At 42.0% G+C, this 9,068-nt stretch overlaps 1 protein-coding gene across 12 annotated transcripts in view; it reads right to left on the bottom strand.

Moving 5' to 3' along the window:
* TMEM164 (transmembrane protein 164) overlaps positions 1 to 9,068 on the bottom strand; it is a 153,546-nt gene that overhangs the window by 92,113 nt on the left and 52,365 nt on the right. Inside the window, exon 1 of one of the 12 annotated variants that reach the window (XM_029240463.1) lies at positions 5,852 to 5,869. The exons of the other annotated variants lie outside the window; for them this stretch is intronic. The gene's annotated coding sequence lies outside the window, so the exon portion shown is untranslated. Of the gene's footprint in view, positions 1 to 5,851; positions 5,870 to 9,068 lie in introns of those variants that run through there. 12 annotated transcript variants of the gene reach the window in all.

Genomic DNA, 9,068 nt, shown 5'->3' with positions numbered 1-9,068 from the left:
AAAAAAAAAAAAAAAAAAAAAAAAAAAAAAAAAGAATAAAATACCTAGGAATAAACCTACGTAAGGAGGTACAAGACCTCTACTCAGAAAACTATAAGACACTGATGAAAGAAATCAAAAGTGACACAAACAGATGGAGAGATATACCTTTTTCTTGGATTGGAAGAATCAATATTGTGAAAATGACTATGCTACCCAAAGCAGTCTACAGATTCAATGAAGTCCCTATCAAATTACCAATGGCATTTTTTACAGAACTAGAATAAAAAAATCTTAAAATTTGTATGGAGACACAAAAGACCCTGAATAGCCAAAGGAATCTTGAGAAAAAAACAAAACAAAAACAAACAACCGAGCTGGAGGAATCAGACTCCCTTACTTCTGACTATACTACAAAGCTACAGTAATCAAGACAATATGGTACTGGCTCAAAAACAGAAATATAGATCAACGGAAGAGGATGGAAAGCCCAGCGATAAACCCATGCACCTATGGTCAACTAATCTATGACAAAGGAGGGAAGGTTATACAATGGAGAAAAGACAGTCTCTTCAATAAGTGGTGCTGGGAAAACTGGACAGCTACATGTAAAAGAATGAAATTAGAACACTCCCTAACACCATACACAAAAAAACCCTCAAAATGGATTAAAGACCTAAATGTAAGGCCAGACACTACCAAACTCTTAGAGGAAAACATAGGCAGAACACTCTATGACATAAATCACAGCAAGATCCTCTTTGACCCAACTCCTAGAGAAATGGAAATAAAACCAAAAATAAACAAATGGGACCTAATGAAACTTCAAAGCTTTTGCACAGCAAAAGGAACCATAAACAAGACGAAAAGACAACCCTCAGAATGGTTAAAATATTTGCAAATGAATCAAAAGCAAGGGATTAATCTCCAACATATATAAATAGCTCATGCAGCTCAATATCAAAAAAACAAACAACCCAATCAAAAAATGGGCAGAAGACCTAAATAGACATTTCTCCAAAGAAGAGATACAGATGGCCAAGAGGCACATGAAAAGCTGCTCCACATCACTAATTATTAGAGAAATGCAAATCAAAACTACAATGAGGTATCACCTCACACCAGTCAGAATGGCCGTCATCAAAAAATCTACAAAAAGTAAATGCTGGAGAAGGTGTGGAGAAAGGGGAACCTTCCTGCACTGTTGGTGGGAATGTAAATTGATACAGCCACTATGGAGAACATTATGGAGGTTCCTTAAAAAACTAAAAATAGAATTACCATATGACCCAGCAATCCCACTACTGGGCATATACCCAGAGAAAACCATACTTCAAAAAGACAGATGCACCCCAATGTTCATTGCAGCACTATTTATAATAGCCAGGTCATGGGAGCAACCTAAATGCCCATCAACAGACAAATGGATAAAGAAGATGTGGTACATATATACAATGGAATATTACTCAGCCATAAAAAGGAATGAAATTGGGTCATTTGTAGAGATGTGGATGGACCTAGAGACTGTCATACAGAGTGAAGTCAGAAAGAGAAAAACAAATATTGTATATTAACGCATATATGTGGAATCTAGAAAAATGGTACAGATCAACCAGTTTGCAAGGCAGAAATAGCAACACAGATATATGGACACCAAGGGGGGAAAAGGGGGGTGGGGCAGGATGAACCGGGAGATTGGGATTGACATATATACACTAATATGTACAAAATAGATAACTAATAAGAACCTGCTGCATAACAGGGAACTCCACTGTACAGTAGAAACTAACACAACATTGTAAAACAACTATATCCCAGTTAAAAAAAAAAATGGTGCTGGGACAACTGGATTTCCACATGTATAAGAATGACATTTGGACCCCTACCTCACAATTGTGTTCAGAAATTAACTCAAAATGAATCAAAACCTAAATATAAAAGCAAAAAGTATAAAACTCTTAAAAGTAAACATAATGGTAAATCTTCATGATCCCAATTTGGCAATGGATTCTTAGATGTGACACCAAAAGCACGAGCAACAAAAGAAAATATAGGTAAGCTGGACTTCATGAAAATTAAAATATTTTCTGCCTCAAAGTATATTATCAAGAAAGTAAAAAGACAACCCAAAGAATGGGAAAAAAATTTTGCAAATCTTGTCTCTGACACAGGTCTAGTATGCAGAATACATAAGTGGCTCTCAAAACTCAATAATAAAAAGACGATAGTTAAAAAGTGGGCTAAAGGATTTGCATAGACATTTTTTTCTAAAAAGACATATGAATGACCAATACACACATGAAAAGTTATTCAGTGCTTAGAGCGAGGGGGATGGGAGGACAGGTAGGGGAATGTTAGCTAAATGGTATGGAGCTTCTTTTTTGAGGTGATGAAAATGTTCTAAACTGACTGTGGTCATGGCTACACATACCTGTGAATACACTAAAAACCAATGATTGAACACTTTAAGTGGGTGAACTGTACGGTAATGAATTATATCCCAATAAACCATTTAAAAAAAAAACAAACTTCAGATGGCTCCTTATTGCTTGTTGAATAAAGTCCAAACTCTTTAATTTGGCATCCAAATCCCTCCCCTCCCCCATCATCATTTGATCTTCCCCACCAGCGTTATCGCTCACTACCCTTTTTCACAAACCAAACTGAATTATTTACCATTACCCATATACCCCATGCAGTTTCCTATCTTTGTCTTTCCTCTTGCTAGTCCTTTCCCCTGGAACTCTCTCCTCACAATTCATCTTCACATGTTTATACTCTGCTTCTCTTACAAGGCCCAGTTCAAATGCTCCCTCCTATGCAAATCCTTCCTGTTCTTCAACCCTCTATGAGGGCCTCGAAAATTTATTTACTAAAAGAATGAACGTAAGTAGTCCTCCCGTATGATGGTTCCCACTGCCAGATGATAATCCTCTCAAAGCCATAACTGCACTTCTCTCTTCCTTTCCTAGCTACAGCAGCTCACAGCTTCAAGCCCCACCCCCCTTAATAAGTCCCTGAGAATGGTTCCAAACTGCTAGTCTCTACCTCTCCCAGAAACCTGCTCAAGATGAAGAAAACTGACATTACATTATGCCAGGGCCGCCGAGTATAGTTGTGTAGGTTGTGCCCTGCACAACCCTAGTGGCGCCATTCATTTACAGTCTATGTGAATGGCACCCTCTCCTAGGGTTGTGCAGTGCATAGCCATTCGTGGCGGCCCTGCTTGGAAATATCAGAATTTGGGAACAAAGCCAAAAAGAGCACTCAATGAGAAGAAATCACTCTATATATCGTTGTTGAGAAGTGGGTATTTTCCAAATCTTATGAAGAAGATGGAAAAGAAACTCAGGAGAATAACATGGTCTTAACACACACAGTGTTTGCATGGAAATAGAAAACAGAAACATCCAAGAGAAAAACTGTCACTGATGTTTTTTCCAGCAGTGGAGAGAGAAAAGGACCCATGTTCTTGTCAATACAAAGGTGTGATATACCTACATGGTCTCTTTCGTAAGACCCTTCAATTCCATTAGGTTCTGATTTTAGGTTATCAAATAAGCCCCTGTTTAATTTGGCTTCAGGAATCTTGCTATCAGGAAAGGTATGACCTGACATAGACACAAGTGTTATGTGTCTATACAGATCTCTCTCCCATCATCGATCCATTCATATCCACCTTGTGGTTAATCAAGCAGTCTTTTGTAAGGTTGGGAGTGTGAAACCAACATCCCTAGGCAAGCTGATAAAAATTAGGCTTTGAACCCACCAACCAAGTTGCAGAGTTGGGACCCATGCCAACTCTACTGTGGCACAGACACCTTCTAAGTCCCAGCCGGAAACAAGTCCCCCTCTGACTACCACATCTAAACCGCAAGCAGTAATGTAGGACTCCTATGGGGAGCCATAAATAGCTGGAAAGATGGGCTGTGAAGACAGGTGAGCTAGTAACAGGGTCCAAATATGCCAGATGTTGGGTTTGTTACTTTTCGTCCCCACTCCAGTTCAGTTCGGCCTCCTACTTTCATATTTGCTCGACCCAGCATATTTCATTCCACTTCTACCTCCTCCGGACAGTTCCTGGATAACACTTCCCCAATGGATCATTCCTTTTCTGAACACCATCTGCATGTATTGCTACTATACACTTATCGCACCTTACTGTTGTAAATAATAACAGTAGTAGTAGTGGTGATGATGAGATTAATGTTAACAATAACAGCAGCAACTATTATTTACTGAGTGCTTCACTAGGCACTATATTCATGTATTCCTCATAGCAATCCTATGAGGTAAGTGCTATTCCCCACCCCAACTCACCTCCGTTTACATATGAGGAAACTGAGCTAAGGAAAGGTTAAGTAACTTGTCTAAGGTCACACGACTAAGTAAGTCAGGCCTTGAACACAGAACTGTCTGATTGCAAAGACGTGTTTGTAGCCAATACTACCTTTTGTCTCCCGCATTTGTCTTTTGAGAAGTTTCCTCTGCCTCCACGCCCCATAGTCCCTAACATAGGGTCAGACACAGAAACGCTCCCCAGGAAACCTGTGCAAGTGTGACTCTGTTCCCTGGCTACAGCACAGCCCAAAACACAAGCTGGAAGAGGAGGGAAGAGGGGCAGTGAGTACAGAGACGCATGACCTTTTGGGGAGCCACGGGAGTCCTCCTCCTCTGGCCCATTTAGGACAGGATCATGCTGCTACCTTGACCTCAATCCCAGAAAAATATTTAGAACAGGATAGATAACCTGGTTGTCTTAAAACTCTTCCAGACAACTCTGAAGGAACAGAGCCTGGGCCAACCCGTGGGAGGGATGGATGGTATCCAGTTCCCTGCAGGAAGGGAACCAACTGTGTCAGGGTCACAGCCACGTGGGCCAGCAAATGTTTGCAGAGCTCTGCCACCGAGAAGCTTTATGACTATGGTCATGGAATTGGGGGGGGAGGGGAACAGGAGTATTTTTAAAGAAGGGAGCTATAGGGCTTCCCTGGTGGTGCAGTGGTTGAGAATCCACCTGCCAGTGCAGGGGACACGGGTTCGAGCCCTGGTCTGGGAGGATCCCACATGCCGCGGAGCAACTAGGCCCGTGAGCCACAACTACTGAGCCTGCGCGTCTGGAGCCTGTGCTCCGTGACAAGAGAGGCCGTGACAGTGAGAGGCCCGCGCACCGCAATGAAGAGTGGCCCCCGCTTGCCACAACTAGAGAAAGCCCTCGCACAGAAATGAAGACCCAACACGGCAAAAATAAATAAAATAAATTAATAAACTCCTACCCCCAACATCTTCTAAAAAAAAAAGAAGGGATATATATATATATATATATATATATATATATATATGTATGTATACACATACATACGTACACACACACACACACACACACACACACACACACACACACACACACACCTGCCTCATTAAGCCTCAGTTTTCTTATTTAAAAATGGGAATAAGAACACCTACCTCTTGAAGTGCTGCTAAGGTATAAAATGAAAACATAATAAAAGGACCTGTTGCCTAGTACCTGCATCAGTTTGTCCTTGCTGGCATTCTGGGCACACACAGAGATGCAGGACATAGTTCCTGTCTGCAAGAAGTTCAGTCTGTCTGACAAGGGTCTGATCTAGCATACTGCCAGCACTCTGTCAACCAAGTACAAAGCTGGCTGGTAGATTATTACCCCAACTCTCAGCAGGCCGCTTTGTCGGATGAAAATTCTGGCGGGAAAGAAAACTGCTGGCAAGAATAAAGGTTGCAGTTTATGTCTTTGCCTCCAATCTCCCATCCACACCTCCATGTTAGAAAATTGGGGAAGGGGACTCTACCAACCACTGTTTTGGAAGTGACACATGTAAACTCCATTCTTTACCTTCACAACACTCATCACCATTTCTCATTTGACAGTAGCTGTGTCTTTGTTAAATGTCAATCTTCCCTGCTAGATTGTAAGCTCCTGGAGGGCAGTGGCTGTGCGCTGGTCCTCATTAGAGATCCAGAAGCTGACGTAATGCCTGGAACATTCAAGATGCTCAGATACTTGTTGAACGAATAAATGAAACAAACAAATGTCTCTTGTAGGTGGATAGATGTGATTACCTAATCAAAAAGTCACTTTAAAATATTCAAGCCTTCCCTGGTGGCGCAGTGGTTGAGAATCTGCCTGCTAAGGCAGGGGACACGGGTTCGAGCCCTGGTGTGGGAGGATCCCCCATGCCGCGGAGCAACTGGGCCCATGAGCCACAACTGCTGAGCCTGTGCGTCTGGAGCCTGTGCTCCACAACAAGAGAGAGACCCGCGCACCGCGATGAAGAGTGGCCCCCACCCGCCGCAACTAGAGAAAGCCCTCGCACAGAAACTAAGACCCAACACAGCGAAAATAAATTAATTAATTAATAAACTCCTACTCCCAACATCTTCTTTAAAAAAAAAAAATATATATATATATATATTCAAGCCTTGTTTATGCATAGAATGCCTCTCAAGATTTCCAAGAAACTGGTAATGCTGGTTTGTTTCTGGGGAGAAAAAAATAACAGATTAGGGGTAAGGGGTTGGAGAGAATTATACATGCCCTTCTATTCCTTTCAAATTGTTTGAGTTTTTCAGTAACAACCAATCAAACATAAAACCTGAAGGAAAAACACACTGATGGTGAGAGACAGACTTGTAGGGGACTTTTATTTGCTACATGTCATATTCTTGTAATGTTTCAGGTTTGGATCATAGGCTTGGCGTTGCCTCTATGTTAGAAAAACAGTTAAAAAGGAAATTTCACAAAGAATAAAAATATTGGGCCCGACCCTGCTAACTTTCTGCAGTATGAGCAGGGACAGATTCAAACACCCGGAAAGCTCTGTCCAAAGTGGGGCAAGTGAAATTGCTGTGCCTCCCCATAGATAAGCTCCTTCTTCAAGCAACTGGAAGATTTATTTTAATCCCCGAGACTGCCTCAAGCCACCATTACGGCCCAGACACCAAGCCAGCTGGATACTTGGATATTTTTTTTTTTGAAGGGAAGGTGCCACTCTTTTGTATGTGACAACAATGACAGGGCAGTCACAGTGAGACTCTGTAGCTCCTCAAGCTTTGCTGGCTGCATCTTCTAGACAGGAAAAACTAAGGTACAAAAAGGTTGATCCTATTTTCCTCACCTGTCTCAAACAGCTCGGAACCCAACCGTTCGGCTTTGCTGTTAAAACTCAATGGTTCTGTGAGGGAGGTTCAAGAGGGAGGGGATATGGGGACCTACGTATGCATATGACTGATTCACTTTGTTGTACAACAGAAACTAACACAGTATTGTGAAGCAATTACACTCCAATAAAGATCTATTAAAAAAACTCAATGGTTCTAATGATACAAATGAACTTATTTACAACACAGAAATAGATGCACAGACATAGAAAACAAACTTATGGTTACCAAAGGGGAATGGGCAAGAGAGGAATAAATTAGGAGTTTGGGATTAAAATGTATACACTACTATATATAAAATAGATCACCAACAAGGACCTACTATATAACACAAGGAACTACATTCAATATCTTGTAATAACCTATAATGGAAAAGAATCTGAAAAATACATACATATGTATAACTGAATCACTCTGCTGTACACCTGAAACACTGGAAATCAATTATACTTCAATTAAAAAAAAAACACCTCAGTGGCTCTAAATGCCGAATGCACATTAGAATCACCTAGCCAGTTAATTTAAAATAAAATCCCAATTCCTGGGGCCCATTCCCCAAAATCCTGACTCAACTGGGTGAGCCTGGGGCCTGGGCAGCAGTATTTTAGAGCATTCTGGGCGATTTCAAACTACAACCAGGTTTGCAAACCCTAGTTCTACCCACCGCTGAATACCCCAGTATCCTTTGAGAAAGAGCCCTCAGCTGCTATTTTTAAAACTCTTCTTTAAGCAGTATATTCCCCTCAAAAAAAAAAAAAAAAAGGCAGGCCAAAGAAGTCTGTAACCAAGACAACAAGCTAGGAGCACAAAAGACATAGGTCTTCTGTGATTTGCAACCAAAGGCAGCAGAAGAGGAAAAGTAGACACTGAAGAATGGACAGGAAACTAGAGAACAAAAGGCACAGTGGCTGAACAAGCGTCCGAACACCAGCACATCAAACTCCTGCTTCATCTTCCGGGCTGGGTACCTTGACACACATGCCCTCAAGATGGAAAGCAGCCCTGGATTAGCAAATGAATCCCTTAAGAACACGCTTTCTTCTGAATTGAACTTCTGACCCCCAAAGTGGGAATGTCTGTTTTGGCGAACCAATTTTTTTCCTCCAAGGCCTCTCTACCTTCCCTACCGGCAGCTGACCCTGTATCGCAAAGCAGTATGACAATGAAACATGAAATCCGCGTGGGCTTAGAGTTTGAAAAAGCGCTCTTCCTCCATATGTGTTCTGACCCTGGAGCTTGGGTTTTGTTCCCAACTAGAGGAGATAGATGAAAGGGCTGGGGATGCTGCAAATTGAAAGCCAAGGAGTTGGCCTTTTGTTCCCTTTTTACAGTCGAGGACTATTCTGGAAAGCAGACATCAAAAGGAAAATTCAGCCTGCGATGAGCTGAAATTGGACAAAATGTGATAAGGCATAAATGAAAAAAAATAAGAAAGAATAAGGAAAAGGAGCCTTTATTTACCAGAAGAGGCTCTTTTCTGAGAACTGCTTCAAATTACACTTTTCACATTTGGTTCACTCCAGAAAGCTTTGCATTGTTACTTAGAACCAAAATGCTTTTTGTCATGTTACAAGGAGAAACTGAGGCAGATGCAAATAGCCCAGAATTTGGTGGTGCGTGACTTCAAGGATAGCCCTTCTAGGTTCATTCTGTTTCCCTCAATCCAGACAGACAGACGAGAGTTTATTCAGTGACATTAAAGAAGTGGCACAGGGGCTTCCCTGGTGGCGCAGTGGTTGAGAGTCCGTCTGCCGATGCAGGGGACACGGGTTCGTGCCCCGGTCCGGCAAGATCCCACATGCTGCAGAGCGGCTGGGCCTGTGAGCCATGGCCACTGAGCCTGCGCGTCCAGAACCTGTGCTCCGCAACGGGAGAGGCCACAACAGTGAGAG

Source organism: Monodon monoceros, unplaced genomic scaffold (assembly GCF_005190385.1).
Source record: "Monodon monoceros isolate NGI ecotype Baffin Bay Population unplaced genomic scaffold, NGI_Narwhal_1 Super_Scaffold_22, whole genome shotgun sequence".
NCBI lineage: Eukaryota > Metazoa > Chordata > Mammalia > Artiodactyla > Monodontidae > Monodon > Monodon monoceros.
The sequence above is the reverse complement of the archived record's forward strand: the minus strand, read 5'-3'. Positions and strand labels throughout refer to the sequence as shown.